Here is a 25,929-nt window from a genome sequence, read left to right on the forward strand (position 1 = left end):
ATAAAGACGTTTTGTGTTTTGTCTCATATATACAGTGGCATGCAAAGTTTGGGCAACCCTGGCTAAAATTACTGTAACTGTGAATATCTATCTATCTATCTATCTAGCCTTCTACCTTTTAACTATCTATACCTATCCATCCATCAATCCATCTATCTCATATCTATCTGTCTGTCTTTCTACTGTATCTGTCTAGTGTTGAACACTGCGGGTATACCAATAAGGACCATCTAACATGTCTGACATGTCTAACATTCCCTCTGTGTATCTATGGCCAACCTAACACTGATCTTTTTCTTATGCTCTGAAATCTGCAATAACATATGGCAACCGGCTAATAAACCCATCACAGTTTTCACCACCTAACTAATTCTCACGAGAGATGATTATTTTTTCACATTTTGACAGTGCACCCGGGCGGATCGCGCAGAGATGTTTCTTTTGCTCCCTCTTTGTTTTTATCTTATAATTGCTATAACGCTGCACTTATGTTTCAGGAATAGATGAATACTGTGGTTTTAATGAGTCTCCACAGTCATCCTCTCCGCCTATCGAGATAAAAGGACAGAATGTGCAGTTATAGATATTAGTGATGTGGATGGTACAATTCTAATTAAGGGGTAAATATTAAAGTAAACAGTGACAGATACTTTGTTGCATATACCCGTGAGCCATGCCAGCCAATCACGTGAGCCTAGAGGAGTCACCTGACATTCATGCTGCACTAAATACTTAGATACCCTGTTTCCTTGCCCCACGATTGACACTTGGGGTGACCATTAAGTGGTTGCAGTGAAGCCCACCACTTCAGCTTGTTTTGTTTGGCAAGTTTCATACTTTTGGGTTTCATTACTAGTTTTAAGATCTCTGGTTGCTGTCTGTGAATGAAAACAGTAGTATTGTTTGTTTCTGAATTTGTACACATCTAATTCTTTTCACAGCTGAGTGCTTGTTACAGTTATATCTAGTCTAAGGGCTCTTTCACACTTGCGTTCTTTTCTTCCGGCATAGAGTTCCGTCGTCGGGGCTCTATGCCGGAAGAATCCTGATCAGGATTATCCCCATGCATTCTGAATGGAGAGAAATCCGTTCAGGATGCATCAGGATGTCTTCAGTTCCGGAACGGAACGTTTTTTGGCCGGAGAAAATACTGCAGCATGCTGCGCTTTTTGCTCCGGCCAAAAATCCTGAAGACTTGCCGCAAGGCCGGATCCGGAATTAATGCCCATTGAAAGGCATTGATCCGGATCCGGCCATAAGCTAAACGTTGTTTCGGCGCATTGCCGGATGCGACGTTTAGCTTTTTCTCAATGGTTACCATGGCTGCCGGGACGCTAAAGTCCTGGCAGCCATGGTAAAGTGTAGCGGGGAGCGGGGGAGCAGCATACTTACCATCCGTGCGGCTCCCAGGGCGCTCCAGAGTGACGTCAGGGCGCCCCAAGCGCATGGATCTACTGATCGCATGGCACGTCATCCATGCGCATGGGGCGCTCTGACGTCATTCTGGAGCGCCCCGGGAGCCGCGCGGACTGTAAGTATACCGCTTCCCCGCTCCCCGCTCCTACTATGGCAACCAGGACTTTAATAGCGTCCTGGCTGCCATAGTAACACTGAAAGCATTTTGAAGACGGATCCGTCTACAAATGCTTGCAGTACACTTGTGTTTTTCCGGATCCGGCGTGTAATTCCGGCAAGTGGAGTACACGCCGGATCCGGACAACGCAAGTGTGAAAGAGGCCTAAACAATCCTCTGTGGCTTCCAACCTAATGCCATCAGCTAAAGGTTCAGAACTGTAGATGGATACATTTTGCCTGCACTGATACATTGTAGCAAACTATCAGGACAGGAGAGAGATTATGCATTTAGCTCCCAGTTGAATTGTCTTGACTGGATTCAATTGTAGCTAACCCTCTGCACTGGTTTAGAGGAAAGCAAGGAATGGTCTTACAGTCAGGTCCATAAATATTGGGACATCGACACAATTCTAACATTTTTGGCTCTATACACCACCACAATAGATTTGAAATGAAACGAACAAGATGTGCTTTACCTGCAGACTGTCAGCTGTAATTTGAGGGTATTTACATCCAAATCAGGTGAACGGTGCAGGAATTACAGCAGTTTGCATCTGTGCCTCCCACTTGTCATTTCCAGTCTGCTATTTACATTTGGAATCTGTTGCTGTCAACTCTCAAGATGAGATCAGAGGGTTCACCACAAGATGTAAACCATTGGTGAGCCTCAAAAACAGGAAGGCCGGATTAGAGTTTGCCAAACAACATCTAAAAAAGCCTTCACAGTTCTGGAACAACATCCTATGGACAGATGAGACCAAGGTCAACTTGTACCAGAGTGATGGGAAGAGAAGAGTCTGGAGAAGGAAAGGAACTGCTCATGGTCCTAAGCATACCACCTCATCAGTGAAGCATGGTGGTGGTAGTGTCATGGCGTGGGCATGTATGGCTGCCAATGGAACTGCTTCTCTTGTATTTATTGATGATGTGACTGCTGACAAAAGCAGCAGGATGAATTCTGAAGTGTTTCGGGCAATATTATCTGCTCATATTCAGCCAAATGCTTCAGAACTCATTGGACGGCGCTTCACAGTGCAGATGGACAATGACCCAAAGCATACTGCAAAAGCAACCAAAGAGTTTTTTTAAGGGAAAGAAGTGGAATGTTCTGCAATGGCCGAGTCAATCACCGGACCTGAATCCGATTGAGCATTTCACTTGCTGAAGACAAAACTGAAGGGAAAATGCCCCAAGAACAAGCAGGAACTGAAGACAGTTGCAGTAGAGGTCGGGCAGAGCGTCACCAGGGATGAGACCAGCGTCTGGTGATGTCTATGCGTTCCAGACTTCAGGCTGTAATTGACTGCAAAGGATTTGCAACCAAGTATTAAAAAGTGAAAGTTTGATTTATGATTATTATTCTGTCCCATTACTTTTGGTCCCTTAACAAGTGGGAGGCACAGATGCAAACTGCTGTAATTCCTGCACCGTTCACCTGATTTGGATGTAAATACCCTCAAATTAAAGCTGACAGTCTGCAGGTAAAGCCGACAGTCTGCAGGTAAAGCCGACAGTCTGCAGGTAAAGCTGACAGTCTGCAGGTAAAGCACATCTATAGTTCGTTTCATTTCAAATCCATTGTGGTGGTGTATAGAGCCAAAAATGTCAGAATTGTGTAGATGTCCCAATATTTATGGACCTTACTGTAGTTGCTAAAAAACCGCAGATATATAAATGGAATAAAATTGAAACACAAAGTGCATTATCAGGTTACAAAGTTTTTCATTATACAGTGTTTATTTACATCAGAATGGAAATACCCTTTAATTTATGACTGGTTAGGTTCCAAAATGATGCCATGATCTGCAGGAGCCGGTTCCACAATAAGGAAGATATTATGTTCCATAGAAACTTTGGTCAGGTACATGGTGAGACTGTATACACAATGTGAATGTCATGCAGAAGTTACACCCATGGAGTTACCCAATATGCTGGTTTCAATAAAGCATGACACAACAGCCGCTCATGTAAATGCATATGCTGTATTCTGAAAAGCTTGTTGCTCCCTTTTTCTGGCATGCACAAAACCGTATGTAATTTGCACAAAAGTACAGATACCGTGTGTGTTGCATCCTCATTTTTTGCAGAACCATTGAATTAATTTTGAATTCAGATATAGGACATGTTCTATCTTTTTGTGGAAGAGACCTCTGTATCAGGGGCGTAGCTATAGGGGAAGCAAGAGAAGCGGCTGCTTTGGGGCCCGAGCTCAGAAGGGGCCCACCCAGGATGAGGGCTAAAAGATTTTATTGCCAGGACTCTCTCAACAATATTATAAAAATGACATTATATGCAGAGAAACTGTAGGAAACGGACAGAGCGGCTGCTGGGCCTGGTCTAAGAGAGCGATTTTCACTAGCCACAAAAGGGGGGGTTGCAAAGAAGTTGCTTGTGGAGGGGGGGGGGGGGGGGCATTAAAAAATTTGCTGTGGGGCCCAGTCATTTATAGCTACGCCACTGATCTGTATGTCTGTTTCGCAAAAAAGATATGTGTTCAAAATGAGGACCATGGAGTCCTGATTTTGTCAATTGGTCCAAACAAAAAATATAGATGGCATACGGGGCCGCATCCATACTTTGCAGACTGAAAACCAGACATGGTTGTGTGCATGAGGCCGGGCTTTCCTCAGCATAGATTATGAATATCTGATTGTTGGGGGTCTGACTCCCAGCACCCACACTGATCACCTGTTGGAAGAGGCTGGTAGAACTGCGGCCTCTTCCTCAACCTGTGACATCACATCCGTCGGTCACACAAGAGAGAATGGATTTCAAGAGAATGGATTGAGCTGCAATACTATTTACAGCCATTATACAATGCACGGCGCTGTGCTTAGTATACTACAAATAAGCCATCTGAGTGCTGTGGTCCCTTCCAATAGCTGATCGACGGGGCTAAGGATAAGCCATCAGTATTTAATTCCCTGGGGGAAAAAAAATTGCTAAACTTCTGGAGTCTTGAAGCCACCACTAGGGGGGGCTAATTGCATCTGGATTTATACAGGTAGAATTGAACTCATTGGCAGCTATCCCTGTCTGTATTCGTCTCCCCCTAGCGGGGGTTTGATAAGGAATATAGCCAGACCAGATATCCATCCTAAGATGGCTGTTTCGGGGTGCTTGCCCCTCATCAGTACAGAGTAGGATTCTGGCTGGCTCAGTGCAATGCCTTGGAAGAGGCTGTTTTAGGGTGCTGAATCTTTTTATAGCGACCCGTCCTATATGGAGACTTTATGGAAGTACTCCATGGTATGGAGCCAGAATCCTACTCTGCGCTGATGAGGAGCAGGCACCCTGAAACAGCTGTCTACGGGTGGATATCTGACTGGCCTATATTTCCTTGTCAAATCCCAAGGCTTCTTGGAAAAGTTGGATCTTGATTCATAGGGAGCCGCTTCCAATAGGTGGCGCTGGCGAGATGGTTCTCTTTTTTTTTTTTTTTTAGAGCATTTCCAATAAGTCTTCATATAATGGAGTACTTCCAGTAAGTCTCCATACAGGACTGGTCTCTTTAAGGTGATTCTGCCTAAAAGGAAGGATTAAAAAATTCTCAGCACAGAGTAAAGATTTCAGGGTCACCTTACAAGAAACAGGTGGATCGAGAAACTAAATCTCTGTGTGCACAACAGGTAGGAGGGAAGCACAAACATATCCCTTACTGGCTATACTTTAGCTGTCCCCCACTTCAAGTGGCAAAGAAATGTCTCAAGACAAAGGGAACTAAAAGGGTTCATCTGAGACACGCGTTTCAGTCGCAGGCTAAGGGCACTTTCACACTTGCGTTTTTCTTTTCCGGCATAGAGTTCCGTCACAGGGGCTCTATACCGGAAAATAACTGATCAGGCATATCCCCCTGCATTCTGAATGGAGAGTAATCCGTTCAGGATGCATCAGGATGTCTTCAGTTCAGTCGTTTTGACTGATCAGGCAAAAGATAAAACCGTAGCATGCTACGGTTTTATCTCCGGCGAAAAAAACTGAAGACTTGCCTGAATGCCGGATCAGGCATTTTTTCCCATAGGAATGTATTAGTGCCGGATCCGGCGTTCAGAATACCGGAAAAAGGTGAAAAAAATAAATGTCGGATCCGTTTTGCCGGGTGACACCGGAAAGATGGATCCGGCATTTCAATGCATTTTTTCGACTGATCAGGCATTTTTAAGACTGATAAGGATCCTGATCCGTCTTACTAAGGGCCCTTTCACACCTGCGTTATAGTCTTCCGGCATAGAGTTCCGTCGTCGGGGCTCTATGCCGGAAGAATACTGATCAGGATTATCCTAATGCATTCTGAATGGACAGTCCGTCCTTCAGGATGCATCAGGATGTCTTCCATTCCGGAACGGAACGTTTTTTGGCCGCAGCAAATAGCGCAGCATGCTGCGCTTTTTGCTCCGGCCAAAAATCCGGAACACTTGCCGCAAGGCCGGATCCGGAATGAATGCCCATTGAAAGGCATTGATCCGGATCCGGCCTTAAGCTAAACGTCGTTTCGGCGCATTGCCGGATGCGACGTTTAGCTTTTTCTCAATGGTTACCATGGCTGCCGGGACGCTAAAGTCCTGGCAGCCATGGTAAACTGTAGTGGGGAGCGGGGAGCAGCATACTTACCGTCCGTGCGGCTCCCGGGGCGCTCCAGAGTGACGTCAGGGCGCCCCAGGCGCATGGATGACGTGATCGCATGGATCACATAATCCATGCGCATGGGGCGCTCTGACGTCATTCTGGAGCGCCCCGGGAGCCGCACGGACTGTAAGTATACTGCTCCCCCGCTCCCCACTACTACTATGGCAACCAGGACTTTAATAGCGTCCTGGCTGCCATAGTAACACTGAAAGCATTTTGAAGACGGATCCGTCTTCAAATGCTTTCAGTACACTTGCGTTTTTCCGGATCCGGCGCGTAATTCCGGCAAGTGGAGTACACGCCGGATCCGGACAACGCAAGTGTGAAAGAGGCCTTATGCCATCAGTTTGCATACATTTTGCCTGATCCGGCAGGCAGTCCCGGTGACGGAACTGCCTGCCGGATCTCTCTGCCACAAGTGTGAAAGTAGCCTAAATCTATCTGCGTGACCTGTGTAAGGGTTTCACTCTTGCAACAGATTCTTACTCCATCCTCTACGAAAGGGTTGATCTCTTCGATATATAGGAATCTTTTTGTAAAGCCTATAGGAGAGGGATCACTCCCGGTTAGGCGGAAGGGGGAGGAGGATGTCGGCCCTATTTCGGATGAACAATGGAATGCGATACTAGCACTGACGCCGCAACTATCGGTATGTGAGGAACATCGCATGTGTCAATTGTTGCTGATCCATCGAGTATACAGAACCCCATCCTTCCTGTTTAAAATTGGGGTTAGAGCGGACGCCTCCTGCCCATGGTGTGGACGGGGACCTGCGTCTAAGACATATGTTTTGGGAGTGCGATGGGGTGATAAAAAGTATTAAAGATGCATACCGAATTGAAGTGCCAGTTAGTCCTAGAGCCTGTCTACTGGAGGTGGTGAACGTTGCGAGCCATAATGTGCATCTTGGTGTACAACGTCTATTATTTCAAGGTGATAGCTCAGGACTGGATTCGTCCACAGCCTCCCTCGGTAGCTTCCTTAATAGGATGAATGATATACTCCGTCTTGAAAGGGGGGTGTATGTAAAGAGGAAGTGTGAAGCCAAATGTACGGCAATATGGCATAAGTGGCTCTCCGCGGGGGCCGAGTCCTCCTCCCCTGGGCCTGTCTAGACTTCCCTTGCGTTGGTGGGGGGCCGACCGGGCTGAGTGACTGGAGTTGGTTATGACAGGTTGGACTGAAGACTAATTCAGGAGCCCTGACTCAGTGGTTAGGTATGGTTATGGAGAGGCCCTACATACATAGGATGGATAAGAGTGTCAGATGATAAGTATGCAGAACTTTGTTACAAATGGCGGACCATCTCTTTGCTAGGGCGTGGGGGGGGGGGATTGGTAGTTTTTTTTTTGGGGGGGGGGGAGGGGCTTACTTAACGGCTCTGTATGTAATTTCTATGACTTGCTACATTATTATTTGTAAAGAAGGAGTTCCTATTGTTTGTACAATTTTGAAAAAGCTGTTTAATAAAAAATATCTGATTTAAAAAATGTGCATGTAAGAGTAAATAGTGAATTCTAAAATTGTATACTGCTTCAGGATTTAGGAACGTAGCTATGGGGGTTGCAGAGGTAGCAGTTGCACCCAGGTGGCGGTGTCTAAAGGGACCCAATGGTGCAATGTCTTAGAAAAGAAGAAAGTATTATAAATTGTACATGGATGGGGGGGGGGGGGGATGCATCAGATTTCACATCCCGACCCGGGAGTGTCCAGTTACACCTCTAGCACCTCTAACTGGATATCGGGGTGTTACAGTGTGGGAGAGCCCCAAGATCCCTGTCCGCCTTACTAATACCCAGTCTAGCTCAGTTGGGCAATTGGGATGTAGCACTCCCCCATTTTCTGGTTAACCCTTTATAGGCATCTTGTAGTCACCCTCTTTAAAAAGTGCAGCTACTCCATAAATTATACAGTAGCTTCATCAGCCCTGAAGGTGTTGTGTCATTTCAGACATTGGGGGCATAGTGCTAGAATATGTCATCATTGTCGGATACGTGCGGGTCCCACCTCTAGAATTCACTCCTATCTCTAGGACGGTGCCCTCGTAGTGAAGGAAAGCATACCGCGCATGTGCCGGTTTGGCTATTTCTAAAAGTCCCATAGTGGCGAATGGAGCTGTGGGCGCTTGCGCAGCGCGCACTCTATTCACCGTTATGGGACTTCCGGAAATATTTCAGTATGCTCGCTCATCTATTTTTGGAACTCCCATACCAATGAACGCAGTGGACCCAGAGGTGGGGCAGGCACCTATCTGACATGGATGGCATATTTTAGCGATATGTCATCAATGTCTGAGATGAGCCAACCCCTTTAAAAGGAACCTGTCACCGGGATTTTGGGTATAGAGCTGAGGACATGGGTTGCTAGATGGCCGCTAGCACATCCGCAATACCCAGTCCCCATAGCTCTGTGTGCTTTTATTGTGTAAAAAAAAAAAGATTTGATACATATGCAAATTAACATAAAAGAGTCATATCTTACTTGTGTGACCAGAGAAGAGTCATATTTTCAAGCTCTGACTCATCTCAGGTCAATTTGGATATGTATCAAATCGGTTTTTTTACACAATAAAAGCACACAGAGCTATGGGGACTGGGTATTGCGGATGTGCTAGCGGCCATATAGCAACCCATGTCCTCAGCTCTATACACAAAATCCCGGTGACAGGTTCCCTTTAAATTATTGAGGAATTAGGAAATCGGATACCTAGCAATCCCCTAATATACTTTATTCAGTCCATTTTTAGTAATAAGCTTACAGGGCTATAGAGAACGCAAGGTCTTTTCCCAGAAGTGTAACTACGTTGCTACAACGTGCAGAGAGTGCGGGCCCAGGGGCCTGAGGGGCCCATAGGAGGAGACCAGTACTATAAATTAAGCATTTAATTGTTAATGATTTTGCATTCTTGTTTACGTTCAGTGGCTAACCTAATACTTCTCATGGCTGAGGGTTTGCTACAATGGTAACCAGTCTAGCGAAACATCCTGCTTTCCAAACTGATACATTGTGGCAAACTATCACAAGGATTTGTTCTGCTGCTGCTATAAGTTAAAGGGGTTATCTGACATTAATAAATTCCCCCCCATATGCCGCTCCTGGTCCCCGCACCGCCGCTGCTGCTTCTCCCCGTGTGCAGATGAAAACATCCAGTGTCGGCTGGGGGAGCAGCCAATGGCAGGTGGCGACAGGGACCGGCCTCCCTAGCGTCATCCATAGGCTCGCCACCGCCTGCCATTGGCTGCTCCTCCCCTCTGACACCGGATGTTTTGCGCATGGGGAGAAGCAGCAATGGCGGTGCGGGGACCAGGAGCAACCAAACAACCATTACCTCATTCTCAGCTAACAAGGGTGGAACGGATTGTCTCCAATCTCTCCGCAAGGGAGAAAAGAATGAACGAGATGACATTGAAGTTTGTACAGAGGGGATATCCAGAATATTTAGCCCGACAGGAAAATACATCCACAAGGATCAATAAGACACAAACTACTACTTTTAAAAGGGTACCATGCACTTTGACCTACCATCCACTTGCACCCAAGATACCAAATACTATACGACAACGTGGCACATTCTTTCTCGTGCATATCCCGACATTCAAGAGTTTTAGAACCCACCTCTGACTTGTTTATAAACGATCAAAAAACATTAAAGACCAGCTTGTCCGAGCGGACATTGGTCCCCGCTCTAAGGTTCCCCGCCAAAGGTTTCTAACTTCTCCTAAATCGGGCACCTTCCCCTGTCTCCACTGCGCCCAATGCTCCAGTGTAATCAAGGGCAACACAATTACACATCCACATTCAGGTACAAAATACTCCATTAGGCCCCTTTCACACGGGCGAGTTTTCCGCACTGAATCCGGACCCGTTCATTTCTATGGGGCTGTGCAGATGAGTGGTGATTTTCACGCATCACTTGTGCGTTGCTTGAAAATCGCAGCATGCTCTATATTGTGCGTTTTTCACGCAACGCAGGCCCCATAGAAGTGAATGGGGCTGCGTGAAAATCGCAAGCATCCGCAAGCAAGATCTTCACGCATGGTTGCTAGGATGAAAGTCTATTCACTGTATTATTTCCCCTTATAACATGGTTATAAGGGAAAATAATAGTATTCTTTAATACAGAATGCTTAGTAAAATAATGTTTTTTTTAACTCCCCTCCTCCAATTGATCTTTTTATTTCAGATTCGGTAACCTGGACTTTATGTCCTTGGTGATCTAGACTCCATGGGTGAGACCCCTCTCCCCTATTCCCTATCCACCATCCCAATTCCTTCCCTTTATTTTATTTATTTTTCCACTTTATTCAATCTTACATACTAATTATTAGGAGTCCAGTGTAATTACATTTTGTCAGCCTTGCCCCTACTAATTTCTATTGTCATACATTGTCTATTATTTTATTCCCTATTTATTCCTCGCCAGGATAATCACTAGTTACAGCCCATTCATGCACTTATCACCACAAATACAATTTAACTCTTCCTGTTCCTATATTTTCCTAGTTATTTCCTTTTCCTTCCACTATATCACTTACAGCAGTTAACCCTCCCTATCATGCATCATTGCTTGTGTGCATTTGTATACCATGCCCTCTTTAGCTCCACTATGCGCTGCGCACATGCGCGCGCGCCTCCCGACTGGGGTTTCGTTTATGGCCTGCTATATGTATACTTTCTCTGGATGGAACAAAATGCTAAAAACAAAATGTTATGCGGGTGCAATGCGTGATGAGAACGCATTGCACCCGCACGGAATCCGGACCCATTCATTTCAATGGGGTTGTGTACATGTGCGTTGGTTTTCACGCATCACTTGTGCGTTGCGTGAAAATCGCAGCATGTTCTATAGTCTGCGATTTTCACGCAACGCTGGCCCCATAGAAGTGAATGGAGCTGCGTGAAAAACGTATCGCATCCGCAAGCAAGTGCGGATGCGATGCATTTTTCGCGGATGGTTGCTAAGAGATGTTGTTTGTAAACCTTAAGATTTTTTATCAAGCGCGTGCAAATGGGACGGAGCTGCACCTGAGCCATGTGACCGATGAACATGGCGTCTCTGGCCTAGGAAGAGGCTGCGGTGCTCACGAAGCCCCGCAGCCTCGTCATACAATCCGATCGACAGGGGTCCCAGGAGTTGGATCTGATGATCTATGCTGAGGGTAGGTCATCAGTATTAAACACTTGGAAAACCTATTTCATTCTGGGATTGCCATAGTGACAGCCTATCCTTAGGGGGACCCAGAGCATCTTAAGGTCTCCACTTTTGCAGTTATTTTGTAATGTATTGTTACATTTTTGAATATAGATTTGTGTAAATGGTGGTTTCCATGAGATTCAGTTTTTTTCTGAGATCTATCTGTGCTTAAGGCGGAAAACAGCTGATCCCCACCGGTGGGTTAAGGCATCAGGAGCCTCAACGCTGTCACTTTATGGCTTTGTATTGTGTGTATCCAATCTTCACCAGTAATAAACCTAATACTCAGAGATCCTGCAGTCATAAATCTCCACCCAAACAGGGGAAGCACAACAAGCAGCGGTCCCAGCGGTCAGGAGTAATCTGACAGAGTGTTTAAACTCCGCGCAATCTGCGGAAATGAGCCTCCTGAGGTATCCGTATTCCAGTCTCTTTATCCACATCCCACAGTAATAAGACAATTTGAACAGTTGCTCATTTCTCAACCTGGGCAGCATCGGAGAAGCAGCGGTGAGGTCCCCCAGTGATCATAGGAACGAAGGTCCCCAGCTCCTCGTCTATGGGACTATCAGAGCGCCATCTCCAGCAGTCCCATAGAAGTGAATGGAGGGGTGGTCAGGCATGCACTACTGCTCCAATCACAGGAGGACTAAGGGACCACTGTTCTCCTGATCGGGATTCAGACCCCCAGCAATCAGAGACTTATTCCCAGTACACGTCGCAGTCACAGCATGTCACAGAGCAACACTATTGACTATCATTACAAAAAATGTTACGTGACTGCCCCTGTGTAGCCCTAGCATTACTCCGCATGTACCTTTGCTGCATTACTCCTCATGTACCTACTCCGCATGCACCTGTGCTGCATTACTCCTAATGTACCTACTCCGCATGTACCTGTGCTGCATTACTCCTAATGTACCTACTCCGCATGTACCTGTGCTGCATTACTCCTAATGTACCTACTCCGCATGTACCTGTGCTGCATTACTCCTAATGTACCTACTCCGCATGTACCTGTGCTGCATTACTCCTAATGTACCTACTCCGCATGTACCTGTGCTGCATTACTCCTAATGTACCTACTCCGCATGTACCTGTGCTGCATTACTCCTAATGTACCTACTCCGCATGTACCTGTGCTGCATTACTCCTAATGTACCTACTCCGCATGTACCTGTGCTGCATTACTCCTAATGTACCTACTCCGCATGTACCTGTGCTGCATTACTCCTAATGTACCTACTCCGCATGTACCTGTGCTGCATTACTCCTAATGTACCTACTCCGCATGTACCTGTGCTGCATTACTCCTAATGTACCTACTCTGCATGTACCTGTGCTGCATTACTCCTAATGTACCTACTCCGCATGTACCTGTGCTGCATTACTCCTAATGTACCTACTCCGCATGTACCTGTGCTGCATTACTCCTAATGTACCTACTCCGCATGTACCTGTGCTGCATTACTCCTAATGTACCTACTCCGCATGTACCTGTGCTGCATTACTCCTAATGTACCTACTCCGCATGTACCTGTGCTGCATTACTCCTAATGTACCTACTCCACATGTACCTGTGCTGCATTACTCCTAATGTACCTACTCCGCATGTACCTGTGCTGCATTACTCCTAATGTACCTACTCTGCATGTACCTGTGCTGCATTACTCCTAATGTACCTACTCCACATGTACCTGTGCTGCATTACTCCTAATGTACCTACTCCGCATGTACCTGTGCTGCATTACTCCTAATGTACCTACTCTGCATGTACCTGTGCTGCATTACTCCTCATGTACCTACTCCGCATGTACCTGTCCTGCATTACTCCTCATGTACCTACTCCGCATGTACCTGTGCTGCATTACTCCTCATGTACCTACTCCGCATGTACCTGTGCTGCATTACTCCTCATGTACCTACTCCGCATGTACCTGTGCTGCATTACTCCTCATGTACCTACTCCGCATGTACCTATGCTGCATTACTCCTCATGTACCTACTCCACATGTACCTGTGCTGCATTACTCCTAATGTACCTACTCCACATGTACCTGTGCTGCATTACTCCTAATGTACCTACTCCTAATGTACCTGTGCTGCATTACTCCTCATGTACCTATGCTGCATTACTCCTCATGTACCTCTGCAGCATAACTCCTCATGTACCTCTGCTACATTACTCCTCATCTACCTCTGCTGCATTACTCCTCATCTACCTCTGCTGCATTACTCCTCATCTACCTCTCCTGCATTACTCCTCATGTACCTCTGCTGCATTACTCCTCATCTACCTCTGCTGCATTACTCCTCATCTACCTCTCCTGCATTACTCCTCATCTACCTCTCCTGCATTACTCCTCATCTACCTCTGCTGCATTACTCCTCATCTACCTCTGCTGCATTACTCCTCATCTACCTCTCCTGCATTACTCCTCATGTACCTCTGCTGCATTACTCCTCATGTACCTTTGTTGCATTACTCCTCATGTACCTCTGCTGCATTACTCCTCATGTACCTCTGCTGCATTACTCCTCATCTACCTCTCCTGCATTACTCCTCATGTACCTCTGCTGCATTACTCCTCATCTACCTCTGCTGCATTACTCCTCATGTACCTCTGCTGCATTACTCCTCATGTACCTTTGTTGCATTACTCCTCATGTACCTCTGCTGCATTACTCCTCATGTACCTTTGTTGCATTACTCCTCATGTACCTCTGCTGCATTACTCCTCATGTACCTTTGTTGCATTACTCCTCATGTACCTCTGCTGCATTACTCCTCATGTACCTCTGCTGCATTACTCCTCATGTACCTTTGTTGCATTACTCCTCATGTACCTCTGCTGCATTACTCCTCATGTACCTTTGTTGCATTACTCCTCATCTACCTCTGCTGCATTACTCCTCATCTACCTCTGCTGCATTACTCCTCGTGTACCTCTGCTGCATTACTCCTCGTGTACCTCTGCTGCATTACTCCTCGTGTACCTCTGCTGCATTACTCCTCGTGTACCTCTGCTGCATTACTCCTCGTGTACCTCTGCTGCATTACTCCTCGTGTACCTCTGCTGCATTACTCCTCGTGTACCTCTGCTGCATTACTCCTCGTGTACCTCTGCTGCATTACTCCTCGTGTACCTCTGCTGCATTACTCCTCGTGTACCTCTGCTGCATTACTCCTCGTGTACCTCTGCTGCATTACTCCTCGTGTACCTCTGCTGCATTACTCCTCATGTACCTCTGCTGCATTACTCCTCATGTACCTCTGCTGCGGGTGTCGCTTCATTTGGGGCCTGTTGGATCTGCCTTTTCCTCTCTTGCTCCAGATATGGAAGCCTCTCGGAGCCAAAGCTGCGATATAAATAGACCGTGACAAGGGAGAGGAACGGAAGATGTCACAAGGCTGGTAACCTCTCTGCATTCGAAGACGTCTCTCATGTGACAGCTCCCAGCCATCATCTCATCAGGGTTCAGATGGCAAAATGAATGGAGGACGAGGATGAAAAACAAATTTATAGAAGCAGCGACCTCAAAACATTTGAGGGGAGAATATTGTCTAAGGATCTCCATGGCTGGCCTTGTGGGCTGTTCCCCATATGCAGGAGTTAGTACCTACCAAAAGTGGTCCAAGAAAGGACAACCTGTTACAGGGTCATGGGCAGCCACGGCTCATTGATGTGTGGGGGGAATGAAGGCTTGCCTGTCTGGTCCAGTCCCTAAATTTACTGCACAAATCGCTGACAACTTTCCTGCTTTCTGTGATAGAAAGGTGTCAGGACACAGGGGACATCACAGCTTGCCCCAGAAACTTTGAGTCCTGGCATGTGGATGATATGAACCACCTACCTAACCATTGCACAGACAAGAACCCCTCCTTCATGGCAGCGGCCAATAGCAGTGGCCTCTTTCAGTGACGAAGGCCCACACTGCAAATACTGTCCAGGAATGAGAAACATGACAGAGATCAAGGTGATGACTTATCCCCAGATTCACTGGATCTCAATCTCTTCGCCATCTGCGGGATCCGAGGAGGCTGAACCGAGAAACTTACAGGATTTGCTGATAACATCTTGTGGCAGATACAAAGCTCTAAATCCTCTGCATAGACTTAGAGCAGGGGTGCACAGCCTGGTGCCCAGGGGCCACATGCGTTCCTCAATACTATTCTGTGCGGCCCCCAACCATATAGTAACGGACGTGTATGTCTATGTCTTGTGGCTGCTCACATGTGTCTTTCATGTGTTTTCCCATTAGATGGGAGTACTAGAAGTGTAACTAGACATTTATGGTGTATACTGTATGTTTAATATGCCATAAATAAATAGTATTTCAGTTGGTAATACTCCTTTAAGTTTAATGTTTGGCCCTGCAGTCACCACTAGGGGGAGCTTACTGCGTGCTGGGTATACATACAGTCAGGTCCATAAATATTGGGACATCTACACAATTCTAACATTTTTGGCTCTATACACCACCACAATGGATTTGAAATGAAACGAACAAGATGTGCTTTACCTGCAGACTGTCAGCTTTATTTTGTGGGTATTTACATCCAAATCAGGTGAACGGTGCAGGAATTACAGCAGTTACATCTGTGCCTCCCACTTGTTAAAGGACCAAAAGTAATGGGACAGAATAATAATCATAAATCAAACTTTCACTTTTTTATACTTGGTTGCAAATCCTTTGCAGTCAATTACAGCCTGAAGTCTGGAACGCATAGACCTCACCAGACGCTGGTCTCATCCCTGGTGATGCTCTGCCGGCCTCTACTGCAACTGTCTTCAGTTCCTGCTTGTTCTTGGGACATTTTCCCTTCAGTTTTGTCTTCAGCAAGTGAAATGCTCAATCGGATCCAGGTCAGGTGATTGACTCGGCCATTGCATAACATTCCACTTCTTTCCCTTAAAAAACTCTTTGGTTGCTTTTGCAGTATGCTTTGGGTCATTGTCCATCAACACTGTGAAGCGCCGTCCTATGAGGTCTGAAGCATTGGGCTGAATATGAGCAGATAATATTGCCCGAAACACTTCAGAATTCATCCTGCGGCTTTTGTCAGCAGTCACATCATCAATAAATACAAGAGAACCAGTTCCATTGGCAGCCATACATGCCCACGCCATGACACTACCACCACCATGCTTCACTGATGAGGTGGTATGCTTAGGACCATGAGCAGTTCCTTTCCTTCTTCATACTCTTCTCTTCCCATCACTCTGGTACAAGTTGATCTTGGTCTCATCTGTCCATAGGATGTTGTTCCAGAACTGTGGAGGCTTTCTTAGAGGTCGTTTGGCAAACTCTAATCTGCCTTCCTGTTTTTGAGGCTCACCAATGGTTTCCATCTTGTGGTGAACCCTCTGTATTCACTCTGGTGAAGTCTTCTCTTGATTGGGACTTTGACACACATCCACCTACCTCCTGGAGAGTGTTCTTGATCTGGCCAACTGTTGTGAAGGGTGTTTTCTTCACCAGGGGAAGAATTATTCGGTCATCCACCACAGTTGTTTTCCGTGGTCTTCCGGGTCTTTTGGCGTTGCTGAGCTCACCGGTGCGTTCCTTCTTTTTAAGAATGTTCCAAACAGTTGTTTTGGCCGCGCCTAATGTTTTTGCTATCTCTCTGATGGGTTTGTTGTGTTTTTTCAGCCTAATGATGGCTTCACTGATGGTGACAGCTCTTTGGATCTCATCTTGAGAGTTGACAGCAACAGATTCTAAATGCAAATAGCAGACTGGAAATGACCTCTGGACCTTTTATCTGCTCATTGTAATTGGGATAACGAGGGAATAACACACACCGGCCATGGGACAGCCGAGAAGCCAATTGTCCCATTACTTTTGGTCCCTTTACAAGTGGGAGGCACATATGCAAACTGCTGTAATTCCTGCACCGTTCACCTGATTTGGATGAAAATACCCTCAAATTAAAGCTGACAGTCTGCAGGTAAAGCACATCTTGTTCATTCCATTTCAAATCCATTGTGGTGATGTATAGAGCCAAATATGTTAGAATTGTGTCCATTTCCCAATATTTATGGACCTGACTGTAAAACTAATGTATGCATGACAGCTCCCTCTAGTGGCCATTTTTTTTAACTTATCTGTATATTTTATGTTTAAAGGAGGAAATACGCTCTAATTGAGACACCTGTTTGATACAATATATAAAAACAGACAATTTAACTTTTTTTTCTGCTCCATTTTTGACTCCAGTAAAGCTCGGCTTGCCAATATTTGTCTGGAAATAATGAACAACCCTTTTAGACTTCAGCTCAAGACGACAAGGCTAAGATAACAAGATGATGAATGACGGAATAGTTTATAAAACCCCGACATTCAGCTGCAGAACCGATAACATAAACTACATAGCATTCCTTCATCTGCAAAGATCAACACGTCCAAAGAGCTTAATCGTAGGTTCAGATACTGTCCATTTCACTACATGTTCTTGGCCTTTTCATGCTGGTTCCTTTTCACTCATATATGGAAACCATCAACAAGCAGGGTAATGTATTTATGAGTTAATAAGGGTATTAAGATGTTAATGAGTCAATCAGCCCTCCAATCCACTCCCTTTAGGACTCGGTTAACCATTCAAGTTATTAGATACAGACTATAAGAATAATAGATCCGTCAACAGCAGCTCGTTGACGGTTTCCGGTAATAAATGATAATTAATTTTTTGTTTCTACAATGAAAAATACCCTTAAAAGTGAATGCAAACACAAAAAAAGGCCATGATTATATATTATTAGGATGCTGGAGTTGATATTTGATTAAAATGCATTAATTGGAGTTGAAGTTTCACATGACAAAAGTCTTATTCACTGCAGCAAGTAATCTGGGACATAACTAAATATGTCTGTATGAACCTTGGCAGAACAGATTTTGGATATGGGCCAATCATAAAGCTTCATTCATGTGAATCTGGTCGGAAGTTCCGGAAAGGGTTGGTTGCCATGGTTACAGTGACTTTTTGACTTTGTTCTGTTGGTGACATCACCGTGCTAGACAGTTATAGCTGCAGGGTGGAATCAGTTAAACATTAACTGTAATTATGTTGCCATCACTTTAAGAATACCCCCATATACATTCCTGGTAAATATCAATCCGGGAGTCGTCCATTTTGTATGCATGTCCCTACACAGTGATTGACTGCCAGGAAGAGTTGACAGAGGGAGAAGGTGGGCCAGGTGACAGAATAAATCAGTCCAATAACAGCAAATATGGCCAACAATAATAGCTGTCAGGCCCAATAAATTGTGACCAGGAGAACTTCAGAGCATAACATGATTTTGTGTATGAGGCTGTCTCCATGGTAACAGACTACAAACAAACCCTGTGTAGTCTGATCTTGCAGTCATATTGCCATCGACCTGCCTGCTAGATGTATGTTCTTATTATGCACTGGGTAATCTTCAGAAAGATCCAGAACACAGTAAGCACGTACATTTGGTGGGCAGATCAATGGCATTATGACTGCAAGATCAGACTACACAGGGTTTGTTTGTAGTCTGTTACCGTGGAGACACATAGATCTGCCAGGAACAGTAGAAACAAAATGGTAGGATTTTTTTTTTATAATACAATTTGAAAATTTCCCTTATTTATGACCTAATGATATGATGGCTCATAAAATATTGACCACGTGGGTCCAACCAATGGGATTGTCCTTCCCCCCAAAAAAGTGTCACTAACAAGGGATGAGACAGTTAGGCCTCCATTATGAGAGCGCTTGGTGCTGGGCTCTTCTCTGTCCTGAAATGACCAATGTCCCCAATTGCAGAGGTTACAGAAAATTGTCTCCCCAGAGCCAAGTTTATTCCACTTGGTTTTTGCAGAATTTCATGGAAGCCTAATTACAGGAGATAAACTCATTTTGCCGCTCCTGCTCTGATGATAATTGTTATCTACAGTTTATATTATATTCTTCATCCTCTCTGCACTTTCTTCCCAGAATCTTGTGCTTTCTTCCCAGTATCTTTATAATGGTGGGGGGTGTAGGGAACGCCAGGAGATTGTGCACTCATACTTCACCTCCGGACAGGATAAAAAAGACAACACGTCTGCTGAGCTGAGCAGTCACGAGGTTGGACTCCGTCCAGTTACACAGCACTTCACAGCTCCATATTTCTAACACACAGCCCTAAATCCTCTGCTTTCCTCCACACAGACATATAGTCAAATGATAGCTTTTTTTATGCTTGCACTAGGGGGAGTTTATTGAAGATGAGTATATACAGCGCCCCCTAGTGGTTGCTCTGAGCAGACAGAATTTTATTATTTCACCATCAGCTCTGTATACTAAATGTGTTTTCCATAAAAAAAAGCAATTCCTGAAAAATCTTTTATTACAACTTTATGGCATTGTGCTGTTCTTCTGAAATGTATGACGTTGTTGTCGTGAACCAGCGGGTATGAATCCACTGTGCCACGTGTCCTACCTCCTCTAAGGGCGTTGTCTAAGTAAACCCCTCGATCTTCACAGTAACCCTGATGGTGGGGATAGACTTTCCCGAGGGGAAAACCAGGTTGCTACCTCTTGAGGAGGATAGGCACACGGGGCAGCTGGCCCAGGCGGACCAGGAGGTACCAGGGAAAGGTAACAGAAGTACAGGCGTAGTCAGGCAGGCGGAGTCGTTACCAGGAGCAACGGTGCAGGACCGAAGGATGAGGCAGAGGTGAAGTCAGACAGGCGAAACGTCAGGGCAGGCGGTACAGGTACAGGTCAAGCAATTCGGGTTGGCAACAGGAGAGTCAAGGCTAGCAGGCAGGGATCAGATGGGTAGCAGAATTCAATAACACAAATACGAGTCAGGAACACAAATGGTTATCAGGAGCCTTAGCAGAGCACAAGGACCTTGACACTGAGGCATCTGGGAATGGGGCTGAGCCACTTATATATGCACAGGAGGGCTAGGATAGGTCAGCGAGATCACATGACCTCAGCCACAAAGCCCAGGAAGTGACGCGCGCCGGCCCTTAAGGAAGTGCAGCAGGAACAAACAGCAAGCATGCTGTGGCCAGGGCTGAGAGCAGACTGTGGAGCGGATCCAGAACAAAAGCACCTACACAGACAGAGCCGAGGACTGCAGAGGTGCAAAGGAAAGCACCGGCCGCAGATCACCGCTGAACACGGCGCCCGGAATCGCGGCGGTAAGCAGGGGAACAGTGGCACAAAGCAGCCGCTGTTACAGCTGTCTTCCTAGAAATGTATGACACTGTCAACTGGGTGTTACCATTCTTCTTGTTAACACAATGTGAGAGTGTTTAATTAGTACTGATCGTGCCAAACGTGGTAGAGGCACACCCTGTGGAGAAGGGGAATGATGAAGTCCAGAAGGCAATTTGTTCATGCATTTCCAGAAGAAATAACAGAGGGACAGCACAATGTAGAATTCTAATGAAATTTCCTCCAGAATTGCTTTATTTATTTACTAAGGGCTCATGCACACATTTTACGGAAAGTCCAGCCCTCTATAGAACTGTCCTATCCTTGTCCGTAATACGGGCAAGAATAGGACATGTTCTATTTATTTCTGGTGCTGTTGAACGGACATGTGGATACGGAAGCCCACGGTGTGTTGTCCGCATCTTTTGCCGGTCCATTGAAGTAAATGGGTCCGCCTCCAACCCGCAAAAAAAATGCATATTGGATGCGGACGAAAACATTGGTTATGTGCCACGGGAGATCTGTAAAGAATAAATCAAGGCAACTGGACGTACTGTAGATTTCTTGAAAACGTTTTTCCAACGAGCTTTCTCAATTCTGAGTGACTGAGTGACACGGGAGAGGACAGATCGACTCTATACTACACTTCTCCTCAACATTGAAATGACATCACTGAGAAGGACAAGCAGGAAGGTTATGTAAAAGTCCGTAAAGAAGTAGTAGGTGTTTCTAAGATCTGCAAATGATCAAATTTTCAGCACCTAGCTCCAATCTGTGGCATTTGGGAATGGCATAATAGCCAGATTGAAAGCAAAGTTTTTTTTAGCGTCATGAAACCTCAGAAATTGGATCATGTCATGTGGGATGATTGTGCAATGCTCCTGTTCAATGACATTCCAGTTATTACCACTTGACGCATACTGAGAGGGATAGAATCCTTGAGCTGAGAGGCCTTGGTTTATCACTCCAACAGATTGCTATGTGCCTAGGCGGAGATGTCAGCACTGCCCAACATTGTGTGTCCCGGTGAACTGGAATGATAGTAAGAGGTACAGAAAGAAGAACCTCCGCATGGACGGAACGTCTGATTAGAAGAATGGGCGTAGTGATCCATTCTGTACTGCAGGTGAGATTGGATGTCACATCCCTAGCCTAGGGCGGCAAACAGCGTCACACAAACCATCAGAAGGTGTCTGCAAGACACTGGGCTAAGAGCCAGGCATCCAGCTACAGGAGTTCCATTGACCTCACGCCACCGCTCTCAAAGACTATCATGGTGCACAGCAAGACAGCAATGGAGGCTAGAATGGAGGACTATCTGTCACCGCCACTTCTGTGAGAAGGTCTGTTAGATGTTCTTCTCTACCTGCATGAAGTTCTTTGTTTTGGTTTCACTTTGTCATCTCCTTTCCTTCTCCCAGCTGTCACCTATTTACACTAATTGTCTCCCTTTATATTCCCTCCCATATTGCCTCACTTTGCGGTTTATACTTCTTCCTGGATTGTGTTCACTGCTGGAGGCTGCTTCTTCAGATAAGTCTGTTTCCTTTATTTGTGTTTCCTTGCTGGCTTGATTCTAGGTGACCCTTACTCCGTCTGTATTAAGTGCAGGGAGCCAGTGGTCGTGTCCCCTCACTATTATAGGGTTTTCAGGTGTCACATAGTATGAGGTACGTGGACATGCAATCGTCTACCATAAAGACCTTTGGATGGGCATAGCAGTCAGGGAGAGCTCTAGAGGTTTTATAGGGCTCACCCATATGCTGCTTAGTTTGGGATCAAGCCAGTCGGATGTTTATTTATAAGTTCCAGCTATCTGCAACACCATCTGTGACACTATCCTCTTCAGAGATAAGTCACGCTTTTGTCTCGGCACCAAGATGGTCAGAGATTGGTCTAGAGAACATAGGGGCAACGCCAGGAAGATAAGACAATAAAACATCACACTGGTCCTACTCCTAGGATTATAGTGTGGGTTGGTATAATATACTGTAGCTGGACCTCTCTAGTCCTCATTTCAGGTACTAACATCTCAGAGTTACATTGGCCGTGGACCAGTGGCACAGCCATTTCTCCAAAGTGTCCCAGGAGCCATTTTTCAACAGTGACAATGCTGGGCCGCATCTTGCTCATAGTATCCTGCGTGGCCTAAACATGCTACCATGACCTGCAGAGTCTCTGGACTTGTCTCCCATCGAGCCCATCTACAACATCATTGGTCGACAATTGCAAAGGGAGCTGCTGGTAGTGGATCTTGATGATTTGCGTGCCCAAGTGTGTTCAGAACAGCAGAGCATTCCTCAGACAACCCATTAATAAACTCATTGATTGCATGCGAAGGCGTGGAAGTGCGGCTATTTCTGCACGTTGGGCTCATACTCGATACTGAATAAATAAAAATGTTTTGAATGTTTTGTTCCTATTTTTTTTATCATTTCCATATCATTTATATGCTTACCAATCCTGTGATATCCATAATTACACGACTTTTCATTCTTGGTGTTGCACTTTCAATGTTGATGTGTGTATTTGGACCATTTAGCTATGAGACGATGAGGGGAAGTAGAGAACCCCTTTAAAAAGGCTGTCTGTTATAAGGCTATATCTTCCTTGTCCCTAAAGTGACATATTGGAAGCTGCCGTGATCCAGGCACAAAAAATATCCCTTGTGTTCTGAGAAGAAAATACAGAGCAGCACAATTCTACATCAATGGAAGAAAATCCATTATTTAATAAGACATGCTCCGGATGAATCTTTAATGGTCGGCTTAGTTCTTCTGAATGTGTTTCTCTCTTCCTGTTTATAAGTGAGGGATGAAGACCCTGGAGCTCAAGAAAGAATGAAGAGGATGGAAACTTGTCCTCACCAGACGCTCCATAATACAGATGTAACTCACCATCAGAACAGAATAAGTAATGTATGTACACAGTGACTCCTCCAGCAGAATAGTGAGTGCAGCTCTGGAGTATAATACAGGATGTAACTCAGGGTCAGTACAGGATAAGTAATGTATGTACACAGTGACTGCACCAGCAGAATAGTGAGTGCAGCTCTGGAGTATAATGCAGGATGTAACTCAGGATCAGTACAGGATAAGTAATGTATGTACACAGTGACACCTCCAGCAGAATAGTGAGTGCAGCTCTGGAGTATAATACAGGATGTAACTCAGGGTCAGTACAGGATAAGTAATGTATGTACACAGTGACTGCTCCAGCAGAATAGTGAGTGCAGCTCTGGAGTATAATACAGGATGTAACTCAGGATCAGTACAGGATAAGTAATGTATGTACACAGTGACTGCACCAGCAGAATAGTGAGTGCAGCTCTGGAGTATAATGCAGGATGTAACTCAGGATCAGTACAGGATAAGTAATGTATGTACACAGTGACTCCACCAGCAGAATAGTGAGTGCAGCTCTGGAATATAATACAGGATGTAAATCAGGATCAGTACAGGATGAGTAATGTATGTATACAGTGACTCCACCAGCAGTATAGTGATCGCAGCTCTGGAGTATAATACAGGATGTAACTCAGGATCAGTACAGGATAAGTAATGTAATGTATGTACACAGTGACTGCACCAGCAAAATAGTGAGTGCAGCTCTGGAGTATAATACAGGATGTAACTCAGGATCAGTACAGGATAAGTAATGTATGTACACAGTGACTGCACCAGCAGAATAGTGAGTGCAGCTCTGGAGTATAATACAGGATGTAACTCAGGATCAGTGCAGGATAAGTAATGTATGTACACAGTGACTGCACCAGCAGAATAGTGAGTGCAGCTCTGGAGTATAATACAGGATGTAACCCAGGATCAGTACAGGATAAGTAATGTATGTACACAGTGACTGCACCAGCAGAATAGTGAGTGCAGCTCTGGAGTATAATACAGGATGTAACTCAGGATCAGTACAGGATAAGTAATGTAATGTATGTACACAGTGACTGCACCAGCAGAATAGTGAGTGCAGCTCTGGGGTATAATACAGGATGTAACTCAGGATCAGTACAGGATATAAGTAATGTATGTACACAGTGACTGCACCAGCAGAATAGTGAGTGCAGCTCTGGAGTATAATACAGGATGTAACCCAGGATCAGTGCAGGATAAGTAATGTATGTACACAGTGACTGCACCAGCAGAATAGTGAGTGCAGCTCTGGAGTATAATACAGGATGTAACTCAGGATCAGTACAGGATAAGTAATGTATGTACACAGTGACTGCACCAGCAGAATAGTGAGTGCAGCTCTGGAGTATAATACAGGATGTAACTCAGGATCAGTACAGGATAAGTAATGCATGTACACAGTGACTGCACCAGCAGAATAGTGAGTGCAGCTCTGGAGTATAATACAGGATGTAACCCAGGATCAGTGCAGGATAAGTAATGTAATGTATGTACACAGCGATTCCACCAGCAGTATAGTGATCACAGCTCTGGAGTATAATACAGGATGTCACTCAGGATCAGTACAGGATAAGTAATGTATGTACACAGTGACTGCACCAGCAGAATAGCGAGTGCAGCTCTGGAGTATAATACAGGATGTAACCCAGGATCAGTGCAGGATAAGTAATGTATGTACACAGTGACTGCACCAGCAGAATAGCGAGTGCAGCTCTGGAGTATAATACAGGATGTAACTCAGGATCAGTACAGGATATAAGTAATGTATGTACACAGTGACTGCACCAGCAGAATAGTGAGTGCAGCTCTGGAGTATAATACAGGATGTAACCCAGGATCAGTGCAGGATAAGTAATGTATGTACACAGTGACTGCACCAGCAGAATAGCGAGTGCAGCTCTGGAGTATAATACAGGATGTAACTCAGGATCAGTACAGGATATAAGTAATGTATGTACACAGTGACTGCACCAGCAGAATAGCGAGTGCAGCTCTGGAGTAATTTTATGTATGTAAATTATATTTATACGGAAGTGGCGCTCATAGATGGAGGTACACTTGTTGTTCTAAACACATTACTCTACAGAATGATAAGGATTGAACATCTTTTCATGCTCACACGGTTTGGACAATATGTTGTGGAAAGTAATTTCTGTAAAACTTCCTTCTGAGTAATAACATAATCTTACCTGCAATAATCCATGAACGCCTCCACTCAGCGATTTCACTTCCTATTATTTCTAATGTACAATGAGGGAGCAATAATATTTGAATAATGAGATATAAATGTAGTAGATGCAAATGGGTTGGAGTCGATGTTACTGAGCTCAGCACAAAATGCACACAAGACTGAAGCTCATGGGCCCTAGTACCAAAGTTATCCCAGGGCCCCTCACCCAAGCCTGCGATTCCGTTTCTGCCATGTATGAAGG

At 45.2% G+C, this 25,929-nt stretch overlaps 1 protein-coding gene across 5 annotated transcripts in view; it reads right to left on the reverse strand.

Moving 5' to 3' along the window:
* The window catches only part of KBTBD12 (kelch repeat and BTB domain containing 12), a 94,964-nt gene extending 79,344 nt beyond the window's left edge, over positions 1–15,620 (reverse strand). For 2 of the 5 annotated variants that reach the window (XM_044301631.1, XM_044301636.1), the window contains exon 1: positions 14,668–15,620. The gene's annotated coding sequence lies outside the window, so the exon portion shown is untranslated. Of the gene's footprint in view, positions 1–13,892; positions 14,063–14,617 lie in introns of those variants that run through there. The other 3 variants (XM_044301634.1, XM_044301633.1, XM_044301635.1) reach the window with 3 other exon arrangements.
* Positions 15,621–25,929: the final 10,309 nt, after the last annotated feature.

Source organism: Bufo gargarizans, chromosome 7 (genome assembly GCF_014858855.1).
Source record: "Bufo gargarizans isolate SCDJY-AF-19 chromosome 7, ASM1485885v1, whole genome shotgun sequence".
In the NCBI taxonomy this organism is placed as follows: Eukaryota; Metazoa; Chordata; class Amphibia; order Anura; family Bufonidae; genus Bufo; species Bufo gargarizans.